Here is a 14,075-nt window from a genome sequence, read left to right as displayed (position 1 = left end):
TCACACTGTCCGAAAGTGGAAAAGCAGAAATGTGCCCTTTTTTTTTTTAACACTGACGTTTTCTGACTCAGTTCTGCCTGTATAATGATCCCATAACTCAAGTGGTGTTTAGTAATCGTTATGTAAACACTAATAGCCTTTCAAGGTCCTTATTAAGTGGTTTCAATTATCTATCACAACAATTAGTTGACCTCGTAGTAGTAGGGGTGACACTTGGTGGTAGAGGGGGAGGGGGTATATAAACAGCCTCCCGTGCCAGTTCTCGCCACTTGAGCAGCAGACGTCGTCCCAGCAGCAGCCACACTACTCCCTCGCCGTCCTCTAAGTGTCATAGATGAAGAGAGGCATTTTACCGGGTCTTCCATACCATCTGAAGTAAGTGACTGATTTTCTTGGAAGTTATAACATTGACATTTGTTATTTTTATGTTTCCAAGTCTGTCTCTCTCTAACAAAATGAGAATCAACTCCATGCATAAATAGTGTTAGATACTCTCAATATATCTCACTGATTCTCTACCTTATAGCTTAATATCTCATCCTATAGTAAATAACTTTACATTCACTCGTTCACATACCTCAAGATAAGATCATCATTTGCGGTCAACTAAATACATTCTTCGCCTATAACGTATCTTAATATTTACTCGTTGCCCTCATGGTCATAATTACTCCCATGAAACGTTTTAAATTTTAGTGTAAAATTGTCATCTTTTTTAACGTGGCCAAATGTGATTCTTGAGTCAGATGTCTTCCTTGTAATTTAATTCGTTTTGAGCCTTGATTGTATGTGATAGGACGGTGTGGTGTTGGAGGGTGTGGTGTTAGAGGGTGTGGTGTTGGAGGGTGGGGTGGTGGAGGTGGGGTGGTGGAGGTGGGTGGTGGAGGTGTGGTGTTGTGTGTTGGAAGGGTGTGGTGTTGGAGGGAGGGTGTGGTGTTGGAGGTGTGGTGTTGGAGTGTGGTGGTGGGGTGTGAGTGTTGGAGGGTGTGGTGTTGGAGGGTGTGGTGTTGGAGGGTGTGGTGTTGGTGGAGGAGAGTTAGTTTTCTATCTTCTGGTTTCATCTTTCTCTTCCCATTCTTTCTTTCTCTCTCCTTATTTTCTCTCCTTTTCCTACTATATTTTATCTTTCTCTCCCTCTTCTTCCTCTCTTTCTTATTTTTCTCATCATTTTTCATTCCATTCTCACTCTCTTCCCTTATCTATCTCTCAACTTTTCAGTCTCCCTTTTCTTTCTCTCTTTATCTTCTTTTTCTCTCTTTCTCTCTTCTCTCCCTCACCTGACCCCTCAAAGTCTCGCCAAACTTGTCCACCAACTTGAATTCCTCTTACCAGTTGCCACGTCATAAAAACAATAGCACATCGATTTCACCAGAGACTAGGGTCGTGTTGGTAAAGACTAGGGCCGTGTTGGTAAAGACTAGGGCCGTGTTGGTAAAGACTAGGGCCGTGTTGGTAAAGACAAGAGCCGTGTTGGTAAAGACTAGGGCCGTGTTGGTGTGACCGTGGTAAAGACTAGGACCGTGTTGGTAAAGACTAGGGTCGTGTTAGGTGAAGACTGTGTAAAGACTAGGCCGTGTTGGTAAAGACTAGGCCGTGTTGGTAAAGACTAGGCCGTGTTAAGACTAGGCCGTGTTGGTAAAGACTAGGGCCGTGTTGGTAAAGACAAGAGCCGTGTTGGTAAAGACTAGGGCCGTGTTGGTAAAGACTAGGACCGTGTTGGTAAAGACTAGGGCCGTGTTGGTAAAGACTAGGGCCGTGTTGGTAAAGACTAGGGCCGTGTTGGTAAAGACTAGGGCCGTGTTGGTAAAGACTAGGGCCATGTTGGTAAGTCTCACAACATTCAGTAATAAACCCAAGTCTTTGTTGTCTTGGTTTCTGATCAACAAACGTAGATTTTCATTATTGTTTTAGGAATACGGAATTATTTTTTTGATCTGGGTGTCAATTTAAAGTGAATTTGGTAATATATTGTTTGTTTGTAATTGTTTAATGTGTGGTGGTAGTTTTCATGTTTATTTTATTTTGGATGCTTGAAATTAAAAAAAAAGGCTTCGTGTCACATACTGCCGTGTTACCTGTGCTTGATTGATTACTTTTATGGCTTTGTGTGTGGTAATCAATTCAGGTGTTATACTCTGGTGAGTCATGGTTTAATGACAGGTGTTGCCACAGGTGTTAACTCTCACTAGCCCACCTGGTGCACGTGTTACCTGCGTGGCTTTTCATCATGTCTAGCCAACTCGCCGTCCCTCTCTATCCTGCCCCCACCAACCCTCACCTGCCTCACCTTTACCTACCCCCCCCCCACTTCCTTCCTCCCTTTCTCTTACTATCTTTATCTCGCTCTCTTCGCCTTTCTCTCTTTTTCTCTCCAGCTTTCTCTCTCTCCCTCCCCCCCTCTCCCCTCCTCCCTTTCTCTCTCCGTCCTTACCGCTCCCTCTCACCCGCCCTGGCCTCTTCACCCTCCTTGGTACCAGCACCTCCTGGGGCGGGGCAGGTTCACCACCAGGCGGCCACAAGTCTTCCAGCACGGGGTCACCACGTAACACCTCATGCCTCGACTCCCCCTCCCCCCTCCTACCCTCCCTAGACTCCTCCCCTCCCTACCTCCCCACTCCCTCCCTCCCTCCTACCCTCCCTAGACTCCCCTCCCTCCTACTCTCCCTCCCCTCCTACTCCCTAGACTCCCCTCCCCCTTGCCTCCCTGGACCCCCACCATCTCCTTCTCATCCCTTAACAATCCTTAATCCCTTCCTTTATTCTCCCTTTGTCCACAACGCCTCCCCTGCTCCCTTGCCGCTGTACCTCACTCACCCTCACACCTCCCCCTCTCCCCGTCTTCCTTTCCCTTCCCTCGTTGAAGTAGTCAGAGAAATCACTCCACGAAAGTACCAATAACTCAACGATATTTTACATCACCTGAAAATTAGACACCCTAGAATAACCTAACCTAACCTACCCTCCTTTACCTACCATCATCAGGTGTAGCGTTAGGGTGATTAATCTTCAGGTGAAATAAGAAAGGGTGTTTAATTGTCAGGTGATGGCTATGGAAGAGGAAGTTTATCCTTTATAGTGTATAGAGTAAGAGTCGTGCTATAATGAGTAAGAGTCGTGCTATAATGAGTAAGAGTCGTGCTATAATGAGTAAGAGTTGTGCTACAATGAGTAAGAGTCGTGCTATAATGAGGTCGTGTGAATCTTAGTTCTTTCTTCTTAGTAGTTTGTCATTATATTCTTATTGGCAGACAGACGAGATACAGACAGACACATACTCAGACAGACACGCACACAGACAGACACGCGCATACACACGCGCGCACGTACACACACACTCTGACCCTATTAAAGGTCAGTGGTTGACGGCACAAGGTTATGTTTAACCCTATTCATTATGCCTACCTGTCTCCTCCACTATGCCCCCTCCCTCCACTATGCCTCCCTCCCTCCATTATGCCTCCCTCTACACTCTGCCCCCCTCTCCTACACTATGCCTTCCTCCTCCACTATGCCTCTCTCCCTCCACTATGCCTTTTCCCCTCCATTATGCCTCCCTTTACACTCTGCCCCCTCTCCTCCACTATGCCCCCTCCCTCCACTATGCCTCCCTCCCTCCATTATGCCTCCCTCTACACTCTGCCCCCCTCTCCTACACTATGCCTTCCTCCTCCACTATGCCTCTCTCCCTCCACTATGCCTTTTCCCCTCCATTATGCCTCCCTTTACACTCTGGCCCCTCTCCTACACTATGCCTTCCTCCTCCACTATGCCTCCCTCTCTCCTCCACTATGCCTCTCCCGCCACTACGCCCTCTCCCTTCAGGTGTGCAATATAAAATTCTACGGGAAATCTATATATTGTTTCGGCTCGTTAATATAGTCATTATTTAAGGTTAGGTTAGGTTAGGTTCCTGTTTATCCCACGTCTTAAAATATAGTAATTGTTTAAGGTTCTTGGCTACAAATATGACTATAATTTGTCACCACTAATTAATCTCTCTCTTCTCCTCCTCAGACTGGACTTGAATCTAGCCAGTAAGCTTGGCAGTCGCCTAGGTAACTGTGGTAATAAACTAGAGCTAAGCGTCCTCGCCCAGCGTCACAGCGTGCCTTGAGGTAAGTCTTAAAGGTGACCCAAGTTGACCTCAGGTAGTTGGTGTTGACTCTTGAGTTATTCTCAAGATCTCTAAGGTGATGTAGGGTAGCTCTGAGGTGACCTGAGCTGACCTAAGAGAGGGTCAGACTCAAACTTTGTAACTAAGGTACTTATCATTGTTCGTCCTGGAATACACTGCTTCTCACTACGCTGTGTTATAGATGTGTAAACACTGTTCTCCCTGTTGTCGGTGTTAACAGAACTCTTTTGACCCTCACAGAGATCACATCATCATCTACAAGAACTGTTTGATCAACTATTATTACCAGAACCTCTTAGCCATCAAGTCCAACATCTTCGCACACAGGAGTGAAATCCTGACGCCACATTAACAAAACATCTGCACTAAAAAGAGTGACTGATAAATATTCCAGAGATTCTCAACGTCTTCAATCAACTGTCTGAACCTACGAGAGAACCTTTGTTTACTCCTGACAACTGTTGACCTGCGGGACTCTTGTAGCACTCAATCACTCAACTACTCACCGCCAAGATGGTTTATGAGCAGTCTTACACCTCCGCCAACTTCGTCGCTGATCAGGAAGCCAGGTGAGTCAGCAGCCTGTGTCTTGTTCAACCCAAACACCGTGATAACTCTCGTCTCCTCAGGCAGCCAGACCATCACACGTGTCCTGTAAAGATAAATTGATAATATACATCAGAAACATTACAGAAATCAACTCTTGTCATGTTTGTCTATATTTACTGTATGGTTTAGATATATATTGGGAGAGACTTGTCTAAGCATCTACTGACATAATAATGTTTTGTTCAATGTAGATAGGAAGCTGAGGGCAGACACGATTCTAAGTTAGCTTTAATTGATAAACAAGAGTCCAGGTATAGGACCAGGTATAAGCAGTGGAAAACACACACACATACACACACACATAAATATTTCACTCGAATCCAAATTTACACAAGAGATCGTAACTAAACAATGTTACTTCTTCTCTCAACAGGAAATCTGCCTATAAGGTTATGCAGATGACGAATTACGGCCAGACACACAACAGCACCGGGCAGAACGGAAGCGTGAAGAGAAGCAAGAAGAACAACAACACTAACAGCGAGAAGACAACAGATGTGTGGGGTTCAGTGTTCCAGAATAAACAACACTTCGTCGACATGCACTTCTGCTAGGCTCCACCCCTCGTCATCACCCTCGCTTGCCAATAAATCACGATTAATTACCAATCATTATTCAAAATCACGATGCTAGAGTTATTTAAATACGTATGCATGTTTGTGTGATTAAATGTCAAGAAATTGTAATCTATGGAATATGTCAAATTCCTGGATAATGATTTAATTTTTTGATGTCGATGTTTTAACCTATTGGAAGACGATGAGTATGATGGTATCGTACTCAAGTGGGTTAAGTCATCGTACTCAATGGGAGCAAAATTACCGTACTCAATTGATAATTAAATCATCGTTGGCATTAACACTCATCCTTTTGGTATATCATGGTAAAGAAAACATTATAAAAGAAAACTCATAGTAGACTCATTATATCGTCAATAGTTTACATAATTAAGTATCATTGTCATCCATTAATGTAAACATCGACCTTCAACTTGGATATGAATATAAGTATTTTTTTTCATTGTGGTCAAAAGGCCATACTGTATACCATGTAAAGTTCAAATAATGTTTAGAATAAAATTTAAATGAATATTAATTGTTATTTAAACATTCCTCGACTATTTGAACTGGATTGAAATGAATAGAATAGTGAAACAAAATGAAATACAAGATAAGAATAAATAAAAGATAAAAACAGTTGAAGACAGAGATGGATAAAGAGGGAGTAACAGGTAGGTAAAGAGACTATTTTGAACAGGTGAGCGAGAGAGAGAGAGAGTAATGGGACAGAGAAAACCGGTAATGCTGAAAGAGACAGAGAGAATAGAAAGATAAGTGGGAAAAAGAGGAGGATAAGGAAGTAAAATACAAACATGAGTAAAAACGGTGAAGCAGCACAAGGACAAGAATGTGTGTATTATACAGTCACCCTAACAACTTAAAAGGTATAAGGATAGTCTTAAGACAAACCTGAAAATTTGCCAAATCGACCCCCTCACCTGGGAGACGATTACTCCACACCATAACGCTTAAAGGAGCACCACACGAAAAGGTGTCAATACTTTCGAGTTAGCCGGACGGCAAACTGAGGCAGACAAGCGCCAACTCCGGAAAGACGCTGCCGCTGCCCCTCCCGCTCTAGATGTAGCCCTCCACATATGCAGCATCTGTGGACGGCTCTGCCGGTCCCGTATCGGCTTCTGTAGTCACCTCAAAACTCACCAATGACATCCTTAATAACTCGTATCATTGTATCATAAATGGATGATCGTCATACTCCATTCCGAGTGACAGCAAAGTAGGGGTAGGGTGTATGTATGTATGTATGTATGGGGTGAGGGGGGGTTAATATCCACAGGTGCTAATTATGATGCTGGAAATCTATGTTTTCACGCCAACTCTTGGGAAATAGTAATGTTGTTTTTGGTCATATTAACCTGTGATGGTAATTTACCCGTGTCGATAATTTACCTGCTTCGATAAGTTACCTGCGTCGATAAGTTACCTGCGTCGATAAGTTACCTGCTTCGATAATTTACCTGTTTCGATAATTTACCTGTGTTGATAATTTATGCAGCGTATGGATGAAAGTAATGATCCTAACTTTATCTAGAGTGAAGTTCTTGAATCTAATGATGGTGTTGGATTCTATGGTAATGGTTTTGTGGTGTTGGGTATCACATGAAGATTAACCCCTCCCTCTTGACTCGTTTTACGTAAGATTAACTATACTAATGTTAACCTAATCTAACATTACGTATTCTTGCCTATCCTAAACTAATGGTAACCTAGCCTAATGCAAACTTAACCTACCCCCCTTGGTAGCACTTCAGGTGGAATAAGTTAGGAGGACCTCATCTTCAGGTCATCTAAAGGATACCAAGATGACGTCATGACACTTATTCTTAGCTCTCATACGAAGTGGAAAATCTGGACCAAGTTAGGTAAATAAATCACCACTTTTTCTAGTTAAATCGGAAGATGATTCAGTGATAATGAAATCTGGAGATGAAGCTGAACAGTACATGTGGACATCACCTACGTCATCAACATTATTAACTGATAGTATACGAGTTTGTTTATTCATTGTACTTAACCCTTGGTGTATTTACTTGTGTTTTAATCAACTACGTATATTGATTTGATTTGTATTACAATTCAGTGTTTACATTTAATCATCAAGGTATGGTTCTCCCAACAACGTAACGTGTACCTGTTGGTCAGAGTCTTCAGGCTCACCAACGTCATCATTGACGTCAGTAGCTGGAAACTTACCGGAACATGACGTTAACACATAGCAGCCCACGTCATCACCACTTACCACACACCTCTAGAAAGGTAGATACAAAAGGTAAATGAATCAGTTTTGATCTAAAAATTATTTTCTCCTCTCGTGTTATCTTTGTCATGTTGTACACCTCGCTGGGTCATCACTTGGGAGACGCGTCATGGGTGAATAGGGCGGTTCGTGTCGGGGCTCACGTACTGCTCCGTGTCAACCTTCTCTGTGGCCCTCTCCCCCGCCCCGCCCCGCCCCGCCCCGCCTCCGCTATATAAGCTGCCGTCTGCTTCCGAAGGGTCAGTCTCACCCAACCAAGCATCTTAAACGCATCTTCCCAGCATCGTAACCTTGACAACTGTCCCATTTATCCACGTTTATCAAGTTCACGTTGTGAATACTGTAGCTGAAGACCCGCAGGGACCCAAACGGTACATGCAGAGCCCATTAACCAATCCATTGTGTTAATGAACTACTACTGGTCATTGATCAGGTAAGATGACTTATTTTCTCTTTTTTTTTTTAAGTTTAATGTTTTTTTTATAACATGCATTAAATCAACAAGATCAACATTATTTTGGTTTATAACTTTATCAAATTTTCATGAACATAAACTTGCTAGAAAAAGTTACACAAACACACTCCTGCCCACACACCTCACCCCCCCCCCTCCCGCCCACACGTACAGTCACACTCCAAAGTTTCGACACCCCCCTGTCTTTTATTGTACACATCTTATCAGTATTTGTCTTTGTTGCATCTCACCTATGTTGTTTCTCTCGTCAGGTTTCACTCAAACGTAGCCAGTGAGCGTGGTAGTCGCCTGGCTAACTGTGGTAACACTCTAGAACTGAGTGTCCTCGCCCAGCGTCACAGCGTGTCTTGAGGTGAGTATCCCTACCTGATGTTAGAACTGTTCACACCTAATTGTGGTCATCTTAAATGTTCACCTAAAGTTATTGTAAGTTATTATAAAGTGACAAAAACATTTACTATTATGTAAGAGATTCAAGAGATATATTTTAAACTTATGAAATAAATACCAGAGTAAACTTCCATTAGATATACTCACTATGTTCTCTCTCCCCCTCTCCAGGTCACTGAGCTTCGGTACTAACTGACTTGACAATTTCGTGAAATAACGTCCAACAACAACAGCGTTTTCGGGAGTGACATCCTGAAGGCAGAAACAAACATAAGCTGAGCGTGACTGTTATATCTTCTGTCGCAGTAAACAACACGACCAAGATGGTGCAGGATCAAGTGTGTTACTCCTCCAGCAGCAGCGGGTGTGATCCTCAGGCCAGGTGAGTTAATGATCACTTCGACGTAAACACAGTTAATATAGAATGTGTCTATTTGTGTGACGAACCTACAATGTTTACACACCATCAAGAGAGAAGGACTTACTAAATATATTCTTTTGTTCTTATCCACAGGAAGGACTCATTCAAAGTGTTGGACATGATCACTTACCCTCAGGCCAAAATGATCACCTTGACCCAGAGCAAGAGTGAGGGCGTGAAGAAGAGCAAAAAGACAGACATATGGGGCCCGGTGTTCCAGAATAAACAACACTTCGTCGACATGCACCTCTGTTAGCCTCCTGTACAGACAACACCGTATACTGTACTTATAATCATGTGTTCCTAAATATAACTGTATGTTGTCTTAGTACTTCACAATCATCGCGCCATAACACACCATAAAGCTAAGTTGCTGTTATGAGGCGGGAAACCTTATCAAGCCGCCTCCACCATCCCCACGTCACCCTCACCACCCACTCACCTCTATATCTATTCATCCAACTAACCAAATAGTATATAATATAAATCATCCCTATTTAAAAAGATGATTTATAGATACCATAATATATTTATAATAAAATATTTTTTTGGTATATACTGTGTCATTGGATTCCTTTTTACATAGTGTGAGTGCATGAACAAAGGCAACTGTTACCCTAATCATCAGTGGTTGGCCATGAAACTGAGGACAGAACAAACAGTAACTCAGTCTGTACACGTGATCACTTAAATCCTCTTGTCCTTCACCCGTCATCATACAGTATTGCCAATTCCTCCACTACACCCACATAAGACCTGTAGAACACTGTGTAGGAATCTTCAGATAAATTTCAACAAACTGAAGTATGGGAACTAAAAACAACTGTGACTATTATTCTTATATACTAAAAAAAAAAGAAAGTTATTTGTGCATTGTAAACTCTTATGACTTAACGAGAGATACGTAATAACCCAAGCTTGTTACTTCCTATACCTAACAAGTAACAAAAGCCATCACTTAGGAACATATTAAAGTAACAGGAACACAAACGGTGACTCAGGAACATCTTGATTATCTATTTATCACAGATAACACAACTGACTACTACTCACACGACAATATATCACGTCATTATAAATTCACTCACGTTATTTTGTGGCTCATAGACTTCAGGTGTGGGTCATCAACTACAGTGACTCATCGACTACAGGTGTGGCTCAGCCTCATATAAGCTTTGACAACAAAGTCAACTCTCGTACTCCTGACGTCATTACCCGGATCTTGAAGGTATAAACACCAGCCGATTCCAGCCACCAACATCACAGATCCAGGATTTCCCGCGCCTCTCAAGGAGAAAGGGGACGCCCTGAGGAAGTGAATCAGAGGCCGGTGGGGACAATGCCTGCAAGTCTTGTTCTTTGATTTGACCTTTGACTTTGAAAGACACTAGAGTTAAGTAGGGCTTGAGGCGAGACTCCTGTAGATATTGCTGAGAAGGAAGGTGAGGCAAGGTGGGAGGTTGGGGGTATTAGTTCCACTGTGTTCCCTCCCCACCTCACCCCATCCAACCCCTCCTCCCCCCTCCCACCCCACCCCATCCCTCCTCTCCCTGACCTCGGGAGCACATACTGTCTAGAGACTCTAGACAAGTAACCTCTCTATGTGCAACCCCTCCAACCCCTCCTCACCTCCAGTAATCAAACCCGTTGAGGAAGAATGTCTGTATAGCCTGACTTATTCATCTTACCTCCCCCCTCCAACGCCTCCCCCCTCCAACACTCCCTTCCTTTAAATCATCTCTTAAAAAATATCTATTGTCTCAGTATTAATATTTCTTGTAACACTTACTATATTTACAGTACCTGCTTCTATTGTACCATCAAAACCGTTTTATCGGAAATTATTATGTAAATAAATAAGTAATTACCATTGCAATAAACATAATTGCCAACTAGACATAATCCTGAAAGCTCTGTCCACTTGTTCAACCTTATTACTGTACAACCCAGGTTGTACTGCTCCCCCATTATACTTGTGTTTTTCAATTCTACTGTAATTTATGTATATACTTATAATAAAAAAAATTGATAAAATAAATAAATATTGAAGTGATAACCGTGGTAACTTTATGATATGTTCTATTACCACCATGCTATTGTACTATTCCAGATGATACTAGAGGTTACATAATACTTCCTTGAGATAATTGTATAGTATATATCAGGTGCCTACAGGAGAGCCCAGGTTCTCAACTGGCTCAGTCATGTTAATATTGTTATTATTATCCACTCTGTATCTGTATTTTTAACGCTAAATAAACTGTTTTAATTCAATTCAATCGCCTCCCCCTCCATCGCTGCCTCCTCCATCACCACCCTGACTTTCCGAGGACAGCAAAGACCAAAGTGACAATGGAGATTCCTTTACCGCTTACAAGGACTCCTCGTGACAAACTGCACGTAGTCTGTTTCCACCCAGGTACACACTCCACTACGTCAGGGCAAACTGGCTTAAGTGTACAGTTTCTTTCTTCTTGTCTGGTTTAACTTATGGCCAGTTTACCGATACTCTTGTTGTTGTTGTTACTGTTATTGTCGTTATTCTTGTTGTTGTAGTTATAATTGTTATTATTATGGTTGTTATGGTTGTTGTTGTTGTTGTTTACACTGTCTATTTATTCTGTGTACATGTTGTAAAGTTTACCCTCAGCCAATTACTTACAAAGCCCAGGTAAGTAACGTCTACCCCTTGAATCATGTTTAATTATATTACTTAGTACAGGTAAACAAAATCAAAAAATAAATCACACTTTTATTAATAAACTTTTGCTTAACTGATGTGTCACTTGTTAAGAGTCTAATAAAATGACTTCAGATGATTGGTGGAAGATAAGTGTAATCTTTAATCTTATCTATATATATATATTGATAAATATATAATGTGTAAGTATTATATAGAAAAGGTTGTATTCATCACTGGTATAAGGTAGATGATACTGTATATATGCGTTGTGTATCATTAATTAACAGGTGAGACGAACAGGTATAGCGTTTGAATGTAAATAAATAAACACACACACACACACACACACACACACACACACACACACACTTACGAAACTTACTTCCCAGGGAGGATCAGATTAATTACCAGGTATAAGGCAGGTGATTTGTGTTATTGTCTTGTGGATGGAGAGAGACTTGGGAAGGTGGGGGAGTGGGTGAGGGAGTGGTGATGGTGTAAGTGAGAGGGGCACCGAGAGGGAATATTAACATGATGAAAAAAGATAAACACGAATAATAAAAAAAATATAGTTCAGTATTACTTCTACTACTACTGCTGCTACTACTAACGAAAGTATTACAGTATAATTATTGATCTAACAGTATTGCTGGAGTAGTTTATGCACTAATTGGTTGCTAGGGAGTGTTCTTGTTCACTAATTGGTTGCTAGGGAGTGTTCTTGTTCACTAATTGGTTGCTAGGGAGTGTTCTTGTTCACTAATTGGTTGCTAGGGGGTGTTCTTGTTCACTAATTGGTTGCTAGGGAGTGTTCTTGTTCACTAATTGGTTGTTAGGGAGTGTTCTTGTTCACTAATTGGTTGCTAGGAGTGTTCTTCAGGTTGTCAAAGAATATGGAGTGCAGTGTTCTTTCTTTCCAGATGGAGTAACTTGTTAAGGGTGGGCAGACGACCAGAACTCCTGTACCAGAGAGAGAGAGAGAGAGAGAGAAACATTATGAAATCAGATAGTTTTATTAGCTTCTATTGTGTACAAAAAAAAAATAAAAATTAGTTATCTAAAATATTCTACAATAGTTTCAATAAAATTAAAAAAATATCTATTGTTAAATTTTTTGTTGTTAGATGTTATTTAGAATTATCTTACTCTTAAACTTTAACTTATAAACATTACAGATGGTAATGTTTCGAATAATAAGTCTTTAAAGTTGGTGTTGAAATTTAACAAACCAAAGAAAACTGTTCGGCTGCGGCTTGATTTGATGGATAACTTAATGTATTACGATATGAGGCAGAAAGGTGATTTCCACGAGTACCATATTACGTTTATTTACCTTATTTATCGTATTTAACTAATTAATATCCAATATCATGTGAATTATAAATGAAGGGAGATCCACATACGAGATAAAAATCACATTTGGAGAGTTTTATATGATATTAACCAAGGAACCAATTTGTCTAAAACTACATCACATTCTACGGGGATGGTTTTGGGGGGTTAATTTAGACAAGTACACTAAAAAAAAATAATCATTGTTATATATACTAAAGCTATATGTCTCACCTCTGTCCTAGTGTCATTCTCCATAGTAGGTGAAGCGTTGAGGGCGAGGTGGGCTGCATTCCTAGGATAAGCTGCAGCAGACCACACGAATCCCAGGGAGTCGTCAGGGGTGGGGTTCCTGTAACGTTGACGAGTGAGTTATTGAAGCAAGACCCTATGACTGACTTGTACTGCGTAACTTCCTTTCCTTTACTGGTGGGATGAAAAGCAGCATCGATCTGACACATCTTAGCAGAGATTTAAACATTCATTTCTTATGTGAGTGTATCTTTGTCTGGGGCGTTGAATGTAGTGTAGGGACGTAATGTGTTATAGATGCTCACTAAATGTATTACATATTACAGGCACAAAGTGAGAGAGAGAGAGAGAGAGAGAGAGAGAGAGAGACCAGCATTCTCTAGGAGCGAGGACTCACCCGGTGGCAGCGAAGTTACTCCACATCTTGACCATCAGGTGACCGAGGTGCTTGTCCTGGGGAACTAAGGTTATCCTAATGTATCTGGAATTAGTACTTGAGCTCTCACTGTGGAACTTTGCATAACACACGGAGGAGTGAGTGTGCTCACCACAATGATTTTCACCCACCTCTGTACAACACCTCCACCTACCTCTGTACAACACCTCCGTCTATCCCTGTACAACACCACAACCTACCTCTGTACAACACCACCACCTACCTCTGTACAACACCTCTGTCTATCCCTGTACAACACCACAACCTACCTCTGTACAACACCTCCGTCTATCCCTGTACAACACCACAACCTACCTCTGTACAACACCTCCGTCTACCCCTGTATAACACCTCCACGTACCCCTGTATACCACCTCCACGTACCCCTGTATACCACCTCCACCTACCCCTGTATACCACCTCCACCTACCCCTGTATACCACCTCCGCCTACCCCTTTTTGTATTCCACCTCCACCCAGCCCCTGTATATCACCACCTCCGCT

The 14,075-nt window shown here is 41.9% G+C and overlaps 2 long non-coding RNA genes across 2 annotated transcripts; both read left to right on the top strand.

Annotated features, from left to right (window-relative positions):
• Positions 1-220: 220 nt before the first annotated feature.
• On the top strand, positions 221-5,839 carry LOC121855070. The gene is made up of 4 exons (XR_006086706.1): positions 221-375; positions 4,015-4,115; positions 4,376-4,704; positions 5,118-5,839. It is a non-coding gene; the product is annotated as an uncharacterized LOC121855070 (long non-coding RNA).
• A 1,971-nt stretch (positions 5,840-7,810) lies between these two features.
• Positions 7,811-9,422, top strand: LOC121855071. Its single transcript, XR_006086707.1, has 4 exons — positions 7,811-8,015; positions 8,309-8,409; positions 8,619-8,829; positions 8,962-9,422. It is a non-coding gene; the product is annotated as an uncharacterized LOC121855071 (long non-coding RNA).
• The last annotated feature ends 4,653 nt before the right edge of the window (positions 9,423-14,075 follow it).

This window comes from Homarus americanus, unplaced genomic scaffold (assembly GCF_018991925.1).
Source record: "Homarus americanus isolate GMGI-L3 unplaced genomic scaffold, GMGI_Hamer_2.0 scaffold1909, whole genome shotgun sequence".
NCBI lineage: Eukaryota > Metazoa > Arthropoda > Malacostraca > Decapoda > Nephropidae > Homarus > Homarus americanus.
This window is presented reverse-complemented; position numbering and strand designations above follow the sequence as displayed.